We start from the raw sequence: 12,197 nt of genomic DNA, 5'->3' as shown, positions 1-12,197 counted from the left end.
AAGTGGCCACGCTCAGGTTCAAGTTCAAATCTCTAAACTTTGAAATAGACAAAATGACTGGCAAGAAAGGTGAACTAAGAGTAGAAACAGCTCTACACCAGACCCATACACCACCCTCCGTCCCCAAGCTGTCCCCACCTGTTATCAACGTCCTGTGTGAGGCTCCACCTGCTTTTTGTTTTTTTGTTTTTTGAAAGGAACGGAGAGGGAGAGAGAGAGATAGAAACATCAATGATGAGAGAGTCATTGATCAGCTGCCCCTTGCACACCCCTGACTGGGGATCGAGCCCACATCCCGGGCATGTGCCCTGACCAGGGATCGAACTGAGATCTCCTAGATCCTAGGTCGACGCTCAGCAACGGAGCCACACCGGGCCGGGCTCCACCTGTTTTTAATCCCCCTGGGAAATTTCTGATCCCACTCTCTAGGCCTCTTATTTTGTTCAGACCTAGGAATCGGAGACTGAAGCAGCCCACACACCACCTGTCCCTCCCGGCACAGCGACATCTGCATAATATTGAGCTGCTAGCGGCAGCCTTTCAGATCCAAAGCAGGACCCTCTAGGCCTCCACTGGCCAGGCGCCTGGCCCACTTAATCCCTTGGGGCAGCCAGGTAGCTTCAAAGCTCTTTCTGTTCATTATTTACAAAACATTATTAGCAGAACCCGGGCTAGGCTGCTGCAGAAACAGAAATGGAAGGAGGTGGGAAAATTGCAGGGCCAGTGAAGGGGGACTTGGGGAAATAGAGCACCAGCGGTGAGGCTTCTAAAATAAGAGCCAGGGTTTCTGCTAAGACCCACTCAGTTGATTCCTTCCTCCCTTTCTTCTCTCTAATCAGACAGCAGGTTAGTCAGTCCATAAACATTTATTGGCCAATGTGCAAACTATTTCCATAACTGGCAGGTAATGATTTGAGTGATGCCCATGAGCTGAGCGTGTCACATTTTATTTACGAATAAAATGTCCATACACTTTTAATTTATTAAAGACGGATAAGGGAAGGAAACCCATGCTTTACCAACAACTCCTACAATTCACGGGGAAAGGTGGTGTTGATCCTCAATGCAGTTCTAAGAGTCATTTACCAATGTAGCTTTTCTGGAATATTTTCAGAATCATGTAGTAGAAGGAACATTTGGGGCTCGGTGCCCGCCTTCTGGACAGGAATCCCCTGCACAGCATTGCCAGCCAGTCAGCCAGATTCATTTTACACACTTCCATTGTCCTTAAAGGGCTTTATTTTCAAGTACATGGGGGAATTTTTTTAATTTAATTTTTGAAAGAGTCTTATTCAAGGTCACTAGGCTGGTAAATGGTGATTAGGAACCCAGCCCGATCTGTCTCACTCCTGCCCTTTCCAGTAGGGGAACTCAATCTTCGGAATGTTAATCTTGCCCATAAGCCTGGAGTAATATTCCAGGATGTGTGTGACCATCTGTCTGTCCTGGGGGCGTGAAGAAGGCAACTCCTCTGGCCTTGACCCTGACTAAGCCCAGGGGCTGGACTTGGAACTTCAGGGGCCTGGGAAACTCTGTAAATGAGTCAATGTCTGGAGGCCCCGAGAGTTTCGCTCTGGTTCAGAGCAGGCATCCCCACCTCCCAGTTACTATTCTGTGCTGTGGCAAGTGCCAGCTTGCCTCCTCTTCCCGCCCAGCCCGGGAAACCAGCGACATTTCTAGTTCAGGCCCAGACCCGTCCCGGCGGCCTGGATTCCACCGCCTAGGCGGGAAGCTCCTCTCAGCCCAGCGACCATTTCTTTCTGGGTTTTTGTCACAGAGGAATTTCTATTCCAGCAGTGCAGAGTGAAGGGGGTAGGTAGGTGGCCCCAGGGTGGTGGGGTCAATGTCATGGTGGGAAGAAGAAAAGATGGGAGGGGAGGAAAGGGAAACTTGAGACATTCCATTCCTGGGGCTGTTTCATCCCCAGGTCCAAGGCAGAGGAAGGAGGTGGGAAAGATGGGCACTCGGAGTTCCCGCCCCTCGAGAGCTGTGAGGAGGACTTTCCCTGATTCCCACAGGAGGGTGGGAAAGAGGCTGGGTCTGGGCAGGTCTGGAGAATCTAGTTCCCTGTGGCCCTGGGGGAACACGCCCTGACTTGCTGACCTCTCAGGTAGGAGTCTATCAGGTAGTAGCACATGGGCTCTGTGTGTGTGTGTGTGTGTGTGCAGTGCATGCATGTGTTTATTCTTTATCTGGAATTCAAATTTAACTGGGTGTCCTGTGTTTATCTGACAACCCTGATATAGGGAGTCAGGGCTCAGGAGAACCTGACTGAGGCTGACACTCCACCACCCGCCTCTCCACTATTAGTGAGGTGAGCGCCAGTTTCTGGACACACAGCCTTGCCTTGGCCAGCTCCCCACCCTGAAACCAGAGAATTCCTTGGGCACTGGCCTTCCAGGGCTCTACCAGGCCCAGCAGCCCACACAGCCCATGCATCTGAGGACCCTCTCACGGCTGTTCTGAAACTGCAGTGACTTTCAGTCAACACTTAATGCTCCATCCTGGAGCCCCTTTGAAGATGAAAAGCTCTCCTAAAGAATTAAGTGCTCTGTTGTTGTAATTAACATCATTAAAAGTGACTTTTCTCATAGCCCTGTAGAAAACTGGGGGACTTCACCTCTTGCAAAAAATACCTACCTCACTCTCTCAGGAGATAGCCAACCTCTTCGAATCCAATACTAGGATTGGATTAGAAGCCCCAGTCCCTGTTCCCACCCACCCTGATTTATACTTTTTTTTTTTAAATCTTCACTGAGGACATTTTTTCCACTGCTTTTCAGAGAGAGTGGGAGGGAGTAAGAGAAAGAGAAACATCGATGTGAGAGAGACACATCAGTTGGTTGCCTCCTGCATATGCCCCCAACCAGGGCTGGGGATGGAGCCTGCAGCCTTGTCTGCAATCAAACCCGGGACCCTTCAGTCCACAGGCCAATGCTCTAACCACTGAGCAAAAACAGCTAGGGTTAGACTTTTCTTTTCTTTTTTTTTTTACCTTTTCACCACAACAAGGCACCCAGCTCCCCCTTCCTGGGTCAAAAACAACTGGTGAATGGTTAAGACTAGAACTGCTGTTTCTACCCCAGCTATGGACCAGACAAAAAGTTTGCCAGCTTCTGTTACCTGATCTCTCAACCCAAATGCCCGGACCACTGAGAACAAACTCTTCCTTGATTCTAAGAATCGGGCTGTTGTGTAAGGGACCATCCGGAAGGACATGTATTTCCCTCCAAAGGTAGCTAGTTAAACAATAGTCACCAGGGCAGCTGCAGGTCATGCCCAGAGGCCACAAACAGAGTCTTTTGTCTTAATTATTTCTCAGCATCTTCCTGCTTTTCTCAAAAAGGTGGTCAACTTTTCCACAGAAAGAGCCACAGCATTTTATTCCCTAAAGGTATAGCATAGAGGATACTCAGCATTACTAATTGCGTTGTGCCAAATTAAACTGTTTGTGATAGGCCGAAGGAGCATCTCTCTCTCTCTCTCTCTGGATTCCCAGGGCTCTTAGCAGACGCCCCTAGGGTTTCCTGGCATACCTAAATTATAAGTTCTATCTGGTCTGTTATGTGATTGTCAAAACTTACAGAAATGTTCTATGTGGTTACCATTGGCAGTGCAAGGTGTCTGCCCAAACCGGCTGTAAGTTCACAAATTTTAAACTGTAGACTCTGATGACAGCAAGTTAGCAAGAGGCTATAAAATTTCCCTGTTGCCCAGCGGAATCTGTCTTTAATACATTTACATTGGTTCTACCCTAGATCTTCTTTAGGAAATCACAAGAAAGAATAATCTGGATCTCAGAAGAATATGCTATCAGGGCCTGGTCTTTACAGCCGGCTCATCTCCCTACAAACTACACACACACACACACACACACACACACACACACTCATCTGGGAGCAAAGAGCCAACTCCTCCCCCCCCCCCCCCCCGTTTCATTCAGTTTAATTTAATAGGAACTTGTACTTAGCAAATACTGCTCAACAAGAAGAGCTCCTATTGAACATTATTGATCTAGTCTGTTTGAGATTCGGTTACCAGAGCATGTCAGATGAACTAGGGGTGCCCTGATTGAGGTTCAATGACAGGCAGTTATGACAAGGCCACTGAAATGAACTTTACCATAAGACGAGAGAATCTGGACCAGTGAACTAGGCCCTAGAGCCCATCAGAGGGGCAAACTGGCTATGGGAACACAGGAGGCTGATGCTGAAGCCTCCTTCCAACCCATCCAGACTGGCACTATGGGAGTGCCTGGGGAAATGACCCTAAAGAGCATTCCCACTGGGGGCAAGCTCTGGCATGGCACACCTGAGGCTGAGTGTAATAAGTTGGGGGGGACCTTGGGGGAAGGGAAGAGGAATGTGGGGGAGAACATCCCCTTGGAGCACAGCCAGGCTTCAGCAGCGACTGCTCAAGATGAATGTAACCAGGACCGACCCTTTGGATTGGGTCCCCACCATTGAGAGACTTGGCCAAACCAGGGGGGAGACTGGACTTCTTGCTAATCTACTCATGTAGAAGTTCGATGTGTTAGTTTGCTTGGGCTGCTAGAACAGAATACCGCAGACTGGATGGCTTATAAACAGTAGAAATTTATTTTTCACAGTTATGGAGGCTGGAAAGTCCCAGAAGATTTGGCGTCTGGCGAGAACCCACTTCCCGGTTCTTAGAAAGCTGCCTCCTCACTGGAGGAAGGAGCGAGGTTGCTCTCTGGAGTCCCTCAGATAAGGGCACTGATCCCACTCGTGAGGGCTCCACCCCCAGGATCTACTCCCCTCCCAGAGGCCCCGCCTTCTAGTTCCCTCCCATTGGGAGGGTTTCAACGTGTGAATGTTTCACTCCCTCAGTCCGTTATATGTACTCAGGTGTCACCGGGATTCCTACATTAAAAGACACTCATTAAAGGCTGAAGCACAGGGACAACTTTGGAGGATGATTATTCTTCAAATACGTACCCTTCCAAAAAAATAAACCTTTACTATCTTTTCTAAGAGGAAAGCCAGGTGTTTTCTTCATTTTCAAATCAGGAATACGCAATTCCCCAAGTTTCTTCGAAAGGCTTTTCAAGGATTTTTGTTTTCCAAAGAGAAAACCCTGATTCCAGGGTATATGCTCGTGTGGTTGGAAATTTTTCCTCCTTGGATCCCAGCAGACAATGCTCCGCCCTTGCCCACGCGACCCTCATCTCCCTCTCCACTGGGACTGCCTTTTCCCAGGTACATTCAGCATCAGCGCTGCCAGCCATCAGAGGGACTATGGTTCCAGCCACTTTAGGATTGGGGGACTCAACGACCCGAACATTCATCTGGCTCCAAAATCCCTAGTCGGGTCGTCAGGCAGGGCTGTAGGAGCTCTAAGTTTGCAGAGTAAGGCGGGCACTCCTCCATGCTCGACAGAGTTCCAAACAGCTTTGCAAATCGGCCTGTGTGGAATTTTCAACACGAGAGTTTATAAGACACTCAGGAAGGACATCTGTAGTTAGCAATTTTATTCCTAAAACTCTTAGCTCTCACCATGACGCACAGAGAGGAAAGCAAGAAGTAAACAGCGCAAGAAGACACTAGAAAATCTTGTTCATGACAAATGTATGGTTGTTAAATATGAGAAGGGCTGATATTCTTGGGGCTTCACTATCTGAAGGAAAAGCTGCCCCCCACGTGGAAGGTAAATCATAGTCCAAGGAAAAATACGATGATCACTGAGGCTACCCACCAAGATGCAGCAGGCTTGGTAGTTAAGCCTGCAGAGTGAGGGCTGCAATGTGAGTGATTTGGTAACAGTCAGAAGTGGGAGCACATTCTAGCAGCTGCTCTTGATTTGGGCTAAAAGGCATTTAGAGACTCAGTTTCATCCAAGATGATAATTCTTAACTTCATTTTTGAAAGAGTAGGACCACACTTCTACCCCTTGGATTTTTCCCTACTTTTTTTCTCCAAAAGAGAAAAAATCTTATATAGTCACATGGATTGAATGGTGTGCTCAGAGGAGTCACGATTTTCTTGGGCAAGATGGTAGGAAAAAGACAAATGAGGGAAAAAAAGTGTTATTTATAAGCCAGGCCACTGTGGGTTGGATTAACGACTCCTCCTCTATGCTTTCTCAGTACATGACTCACACCAGCATTAAAGAATTTGTCACATTGTGATGTCATGGAGAATCATCTACTTCTAGAACTGCTCCCTCCTTCTGGACTGTGAGCTCCCTGAGACCAGGGCCTTTGTTTGGTTTTTCACATAAATTCCCATGGAATTCACCATATGTCCAGCGTGCAACAAATGATTACTCAACAAATGCCCTCCAGGTCCTATGCTGGACCCAGTGGCATATATGAAGTGCAAACTCATTTAGTACTTAATATGCGACTTTGGTACTTATTTAGTACTTAATATGGTATTTGAAACCAGATCCATCCGAGTCCAGTCCTCGGTTGTAATCCCTTTGTGAACCCGCCTTTCCTGAGAAGGATCAGTCAGTAAATGAGAGGCAACACCAGCTTTCCTGTTCCCCCAGAGGTGGCTCCTTCTCGGTCACCATGCTGGTTCTTCCTCATGGCCCCAGGCTTTAAATGTGCAGGGCCCCGGGGCTCAGTTCCCAGGGCTCTTCTCCGTATTTATGATAGGTGATCTCATCCAGTCTCATTCCTATGCTGACAACTCCCATAAGTGCCTGGGCACGCTGGCATCTGGAATCTCTCCCCTGAACTCCAGATGTGCACGCATGTCTGACTACCTTCTGGACTTCTCCATTGACTGTTTAATAAAAATCTCAGGCTTAACATGCAAACCAAATGATCTTGACATTTGTTGAGCAGATGATGCAGGGACTCTGAGGCCACAAGAACAAAGGGAAGACAGAAGCTAAGAGCTGCTCGGAGCAGGCCCCTGGGGTCCCCTCATGTTGGGACCATGCCCCACACAGGGACTAGCATGAATGGCATGGATTTCAAAAAACTGATTTCACTATGGTCTCAAGTCAGGGTGATTATATCAGGGGAAACTTGAGATACCAATTTCAAGAGATGCTGAAAAGCAGGGGGAAGCATTTGGTAGTAATATGAAAAAGTCTCCAAAGTGTTGGTGGGCAGCATCAATAATAAACTCACTGATCAGGGAAAGCATCGGAAACGAAGACTGAATAGCTTTGTCACCCATGCCAGACAGCACTGCGATTTCTCTCAAGTCCAAATCTGATCACAAAACTCCCTTGAAATCCTCTAATGGCTCCTCACCTTATATGGGATTGGGCCTAAAGCCCCCAGCAAGGCTCGGAAGGCCTTCAGCGGGCTGACTCTCACCTACCTGCCCCTGCAACCTCCCCTCTCCCACCCATCCGCCTCAGCTACACGGACCCCCTGCGTTCTCGAAACACGTCTTTACCCCTTTGCTTGTGCTATTCCCTCTCTCTGGAACATCCTTTCTCTACGTGTTTACCCGGCACACCCTCTGTGTAGCTCCCCACAGCCCTCCCCTTCCCCCAGCAGAGTGTTTCTTTGTGTTCTGGGTTCCTAGAACCCTTTGCACACCCTTCTAATACAGCACACAGCCCTTGACGATGTAATTATGTTAATTGCTTTGTTTCTTTAGCTAGGTTATGAGCTCTTCAAGGGAAAAGTCCGAGGTCTGAGCTTTTTAAATCCCTGGTGCCTCAGGCCTGCAACACAGTCTCTGCTTAGTAAATGTTTGATAAATAAATGCACATACGCATTTCGGAGCCTTTGCAGGAAAATATAAAAAAATAGAGTGCAGTGATACCAATACTCCACAAGAGGGAGGGATGTAAACCTTCTGTCCTCTAGCACAGAATTTTAGGCTTGTCTTAATTAGACAAATATAATCTGATGAAATATTTCAATTTTAGGCTAGACCTAATGTAGCTCAATCCTTGATAGGCCTGAGGAAACATATTTATTACAGGTTTGACAAAGGGTTCCTTGTTATAGGTACAGATGAATAGAAAGGGTAGGAACTATATATGATATTTTGCATTTCTATGTTATGTACAGTGCATTACAAAGCTTTTTCTTTTCTCAGACATAACCTCGTTTTCTAAAACATTCTCCACCTAGGAAACGTATTGCTCCATACACAATACATGCTGCGGAAGCCAATGACTACACAGCTTTCTAATTTCCTGTTGTTCTGTATCCCTCATATCCTGTCCTGAACACACACACGCTGTTCATAACGGCAGCTGAAACAACTCACACAGCCAAAGATCTAGAATCTAGATCAATTTTGAATTCAGTACTAATGTTCAATGAATGTGACTGATTGACAAAGGCCCAACAGCAGCAGATTCCCCCTCCCCTACTTGGCCCCCACCCCTAAACACTGTCCTCCCTGCTCCCTTGGTATCCAGGTCCAGAGTTTATCAGTTCAGCATGTCTCACAGTGTATTGTGATATCCTGTGCACTTACTCACACCTGGTCAAGACTGCGAACTCCTTGAAGAGGCTGGCATGGATCTTACTCTTTTCCTCACCTCAGCTGTGAGCACAGCACCTGGCACACAGTGTTTAGTACATATTTTTTTGAATAAATAAGTAAGCTCGTTTCATTATAAAGGTAGCAACAGACTGCTTTCTGCCAGCACACTCAGGGAGAGGCTGGATTGCTTTGGGGTGTGTATAGACATGCATAAGAGAGTGGTGGAGGGGCTGTTCTATGCATAGGAAACTCTGATTTAAGGCCTCTAGGAGGCAATAGATGCCTGACACACACATACACACACACACACACACACACACACACACAGACCCCTTCCTGAAAATCTTCCCAAATCAGTGGCTCAGATGTCTGAACTTTTATCATCAGAGAATCACACTTTTGGTTTATATATAGTTCCCTGTCAACATGTCTTGAATTCGTGTGCCCTGTTATTACATAAATTTCAAAATTCCAACATCCCCAGTACCTGATCTGTATCCTCAAGCTCTGACCTCCCCATGCCCAACCCCCTTGAGAATCTCAGCTAGACTCCTGCTTATTTTCTGTAATTTGCACTAGAAAGTGGTTTGTTTAAGTCTTTTCAAATACAGAGCTATATATCAAATAAGCTTTCCCAAACCATATACACCATCCTGTTTGCAAGGGATTAAAATGCATTAGTTTGTATAACTCCATGAATTAATAATGACACTAAAAATAAAAACAAAATCTTGATTAATCAGCATGAGAAGATCTAGTGTATTGACTTCTTGTGCTGAAAATTAGTAAATGGAGAGAACCAAGCATTTACTCTGCCTTTATAAACTGTATCGTTGGGTAACCAACATCTTGATAAGGAAAAGTTTGTCATTATGGAAAGAGTCCAGCAAGTTAGTGAAGAAAAAAAATAATACAATTAGAATATCTCTCCCTTGATGGGAATAGAATGCAACCTCCTATGAATTAACAAATCTAATCATTAAGCACCAATGGCTGCTAACATCACAAAACGAAAGGCCACCAGATGTTGTATGCCTCCTTATGGAAATATAAAATACCGACTGTAATTAAAGTCTGCCCTGACCGGGTAGCTCAGTTGGTTAGAGTGTCGTCCCCATATGCCAAGGTTTTGGGTTCGATCTAGGGTCAGGGCGCTTTACAAGAAGCAATGAATAAATTCATAAATAAGTAGAACAGCAAATTGATGTTTCTCTCTCTAAAAATTAAGAAAAAAGAAAAACTCAGATTCTGAAAAAAAAAAAAAGTTCTAGGTCCAACAACCTATTCACAAGAAACATAGAGAACAGTAGAACACGTAAACCAGCAAAATGTAAAAACATGTTTACGAGACGATCACAATTTGAACACTGACTGGATATGTAATGATATTAAATACAGTGGTTGGAAAACCGAGGGACCCACAGCCGACAGCTGGGCCTCAGGATCTTGCCCTCACCGGGAGCATGTTCGACTTCCGAGGAGTGTTCGAAAACCGAAGCATTTACTCCCAGGTTTATGGTGATGGGAAACCAAAATGCTCGCCACGGGAGACGTTCGAAAACCAAGGCACCATTGTAATTATCACTTTTTGTAGCTTAAATAATACCGATGTGACTATGTTAAAAAATAACCTTAATAAAATAAAAAATAAAAACCAACCCTTATCTTTACAAATGCAGACTAAAATACTTACAGATGAAATCATAGGATGCCTAGGAGTTACTTCAAATATAATACAGAGGGGTGTCAGGGGCAGCAGATGGGCATATACAGGGGTGGGCAAAAGTAAGTTTACAGTTGTGAGTATGGGAAACACACTTTATTCTTGTATTATTATTTATTCCTGCATTATATATTTTTCCATACAAGCAACTAGAAACCTACTTTTGCCCACCCCTGTATATGAAATAAGATAGCCTTGTGCTGATAATTGGTGAAGCTGAACAATGGGTAATGGGCAAGCATTATACCGTTTTGTCTCCTTTTGTATGTACTTGAAATTTTCCCCCAAAAAGGTTTTTATTTTTAAAAAATTTTAACACCTTCCTGAACATTCTGATACTCTTGTCCTGAGGGATAGCCATCCCCCTCTCACTCCTTGAGGTCATCATCCTGGGGCATCTCCCGGGAATTGCAAATACCCTGGGAAAAGTCACCTTAATTCCTAAACATCTCTTTACAAACTAGCATAAAAGATTACTTTCTGGACTTTTACTCCTGAAAGTGCCGTGTACTGAGGGTAAAGGTGAAAGAAAGCCTTGGAGGAAGGAAAAGGAAGGCGGCCTGTGGGAAGGAAAAAGCAAAACAAGTTCTGCCTTCATTCCGGTCTTCCCAGGGCCCTCACTAGTTGGCACATACCTCTTCTTTGTGTGACTTTTACTAAGAGAACTTTCACTTGGGGTGTGAAAAAATGTTCAGCTTCTGGACTCTCAGGTTAAAATGTCACAAAGGGTCCCCTTTTACATTGTCAAAAGCTAATGTAAATATTTTCAAAAGTGGGGCCCCTTTCCCATTGCTCAGTGGACCAATGAAGAGGCCCCTTGGGTGGAGCTCGGCACATTTTTTTTTGCCTGAACCTGGGAACGGTCTAGACCTGTCCACAGAACCACAAGGATGTGGAAACCAGGAGGGAAAGGAGTCACCTCAGTTGCTCAAGAGTATGGCTTTTTATAGAAGATCTCTGGAAGAAAACCAAGGAACTGGTTGCCTCTGGGGAGGGAAGCTGGGGCACTTGGGGTAGGGTGGGACAAAAAAAGCTGAGTCTTTGTTCTTACAACCAAGTTATACTGTGGTTAGTGCCTTGAAATATATGATGACATTTTGCACACAGCCTTTTGTTACCTTAAGTGACTGACCTTTTATCTTGACATTAGACAGAAGACAGATGTCTGTTTGTTTATGGTTTCCTTAGCTGGGCCAGCGGCTGGCACCACCCACTGTTTGCTTATTTCCTTGGTACTCCCTCTATCTCCCTACCCTCCCTACCCCACCCCAGCCTCACAGAGTTTAATTAGGACTGGGAGATGACCACCAGAAGGGACAAGACTAGGATCCTAGTAGTTCCAGTGCAACTTCTGCAGGTGTGACATGGTAGTGGGCAAAGCTCGTTTTCCTAGCAGCAGAACCAAGTGAACATGCTTTGATGGCTCCTGCTTCACCTTAAAAATTCAGGTGAATGTTACAGTCTATGAATTACCGCTTTGTTTTTATAGAAACATGATCTTCTAAGTCATCGTTAGGAGAAAGGTGTCCCTGTGTTTATCTCGTGCTCTCAAGTAGCCCCGCACACCCCGCACACTCCGCACGTCCCCGGAGTGCTGAGCCCAGTTTTGGCTTTTGCATTTTCCTGTTTGTTTACCGAGGTTATTACTTACATAATAACCCCATTATTTACATTAAAACTCACCGATTTTAAATGTACAGTGTCACTAATTTCAGGTAATTGTACACAAAGCGTAACTACTACACCGATCAAGATATAAACCAGTTGCTCCATCTTAAAACGTTTTCCATCCCCAGAGTTGATTCCTGAGACAGGTCACTGAGTTCTGCTTCCTCTGCCATCTGGCTCCCTGGGTGATTTTAGGAAAGTCGCTTTACCTCTCTGGGTGTGTTTCTGCTCTTGTAACAGGAACCATGGAGGAAGAGATTTGTTTCTAGGGGCTCTGCAAAACTTTCAGAAAGTGAGGGGTGGGGTCAGGGTGGGAACCTCAGCCTGGCATCTCCCTTCTGGACAGAGCACGCGTAGGTCATGGGTAAAAGCCTGCG

Source organism: Miniopterus natalensis, chromosome 19, assembly GCF_054644295.1.
Source record: "Miniopterus natalensis isolate mMinNat1 chromosome 19, mMinNat1.hap1, whole genome shotgun sequence".
NCBI lineage: Eukaryota > Metazoa > Chordata > Mammalia > Chiroptera > Miniopteridae > Miniopterus > Miniopterus natalensis.
This window is presented reverse-complemented; position numbering follows the sequence as displayed.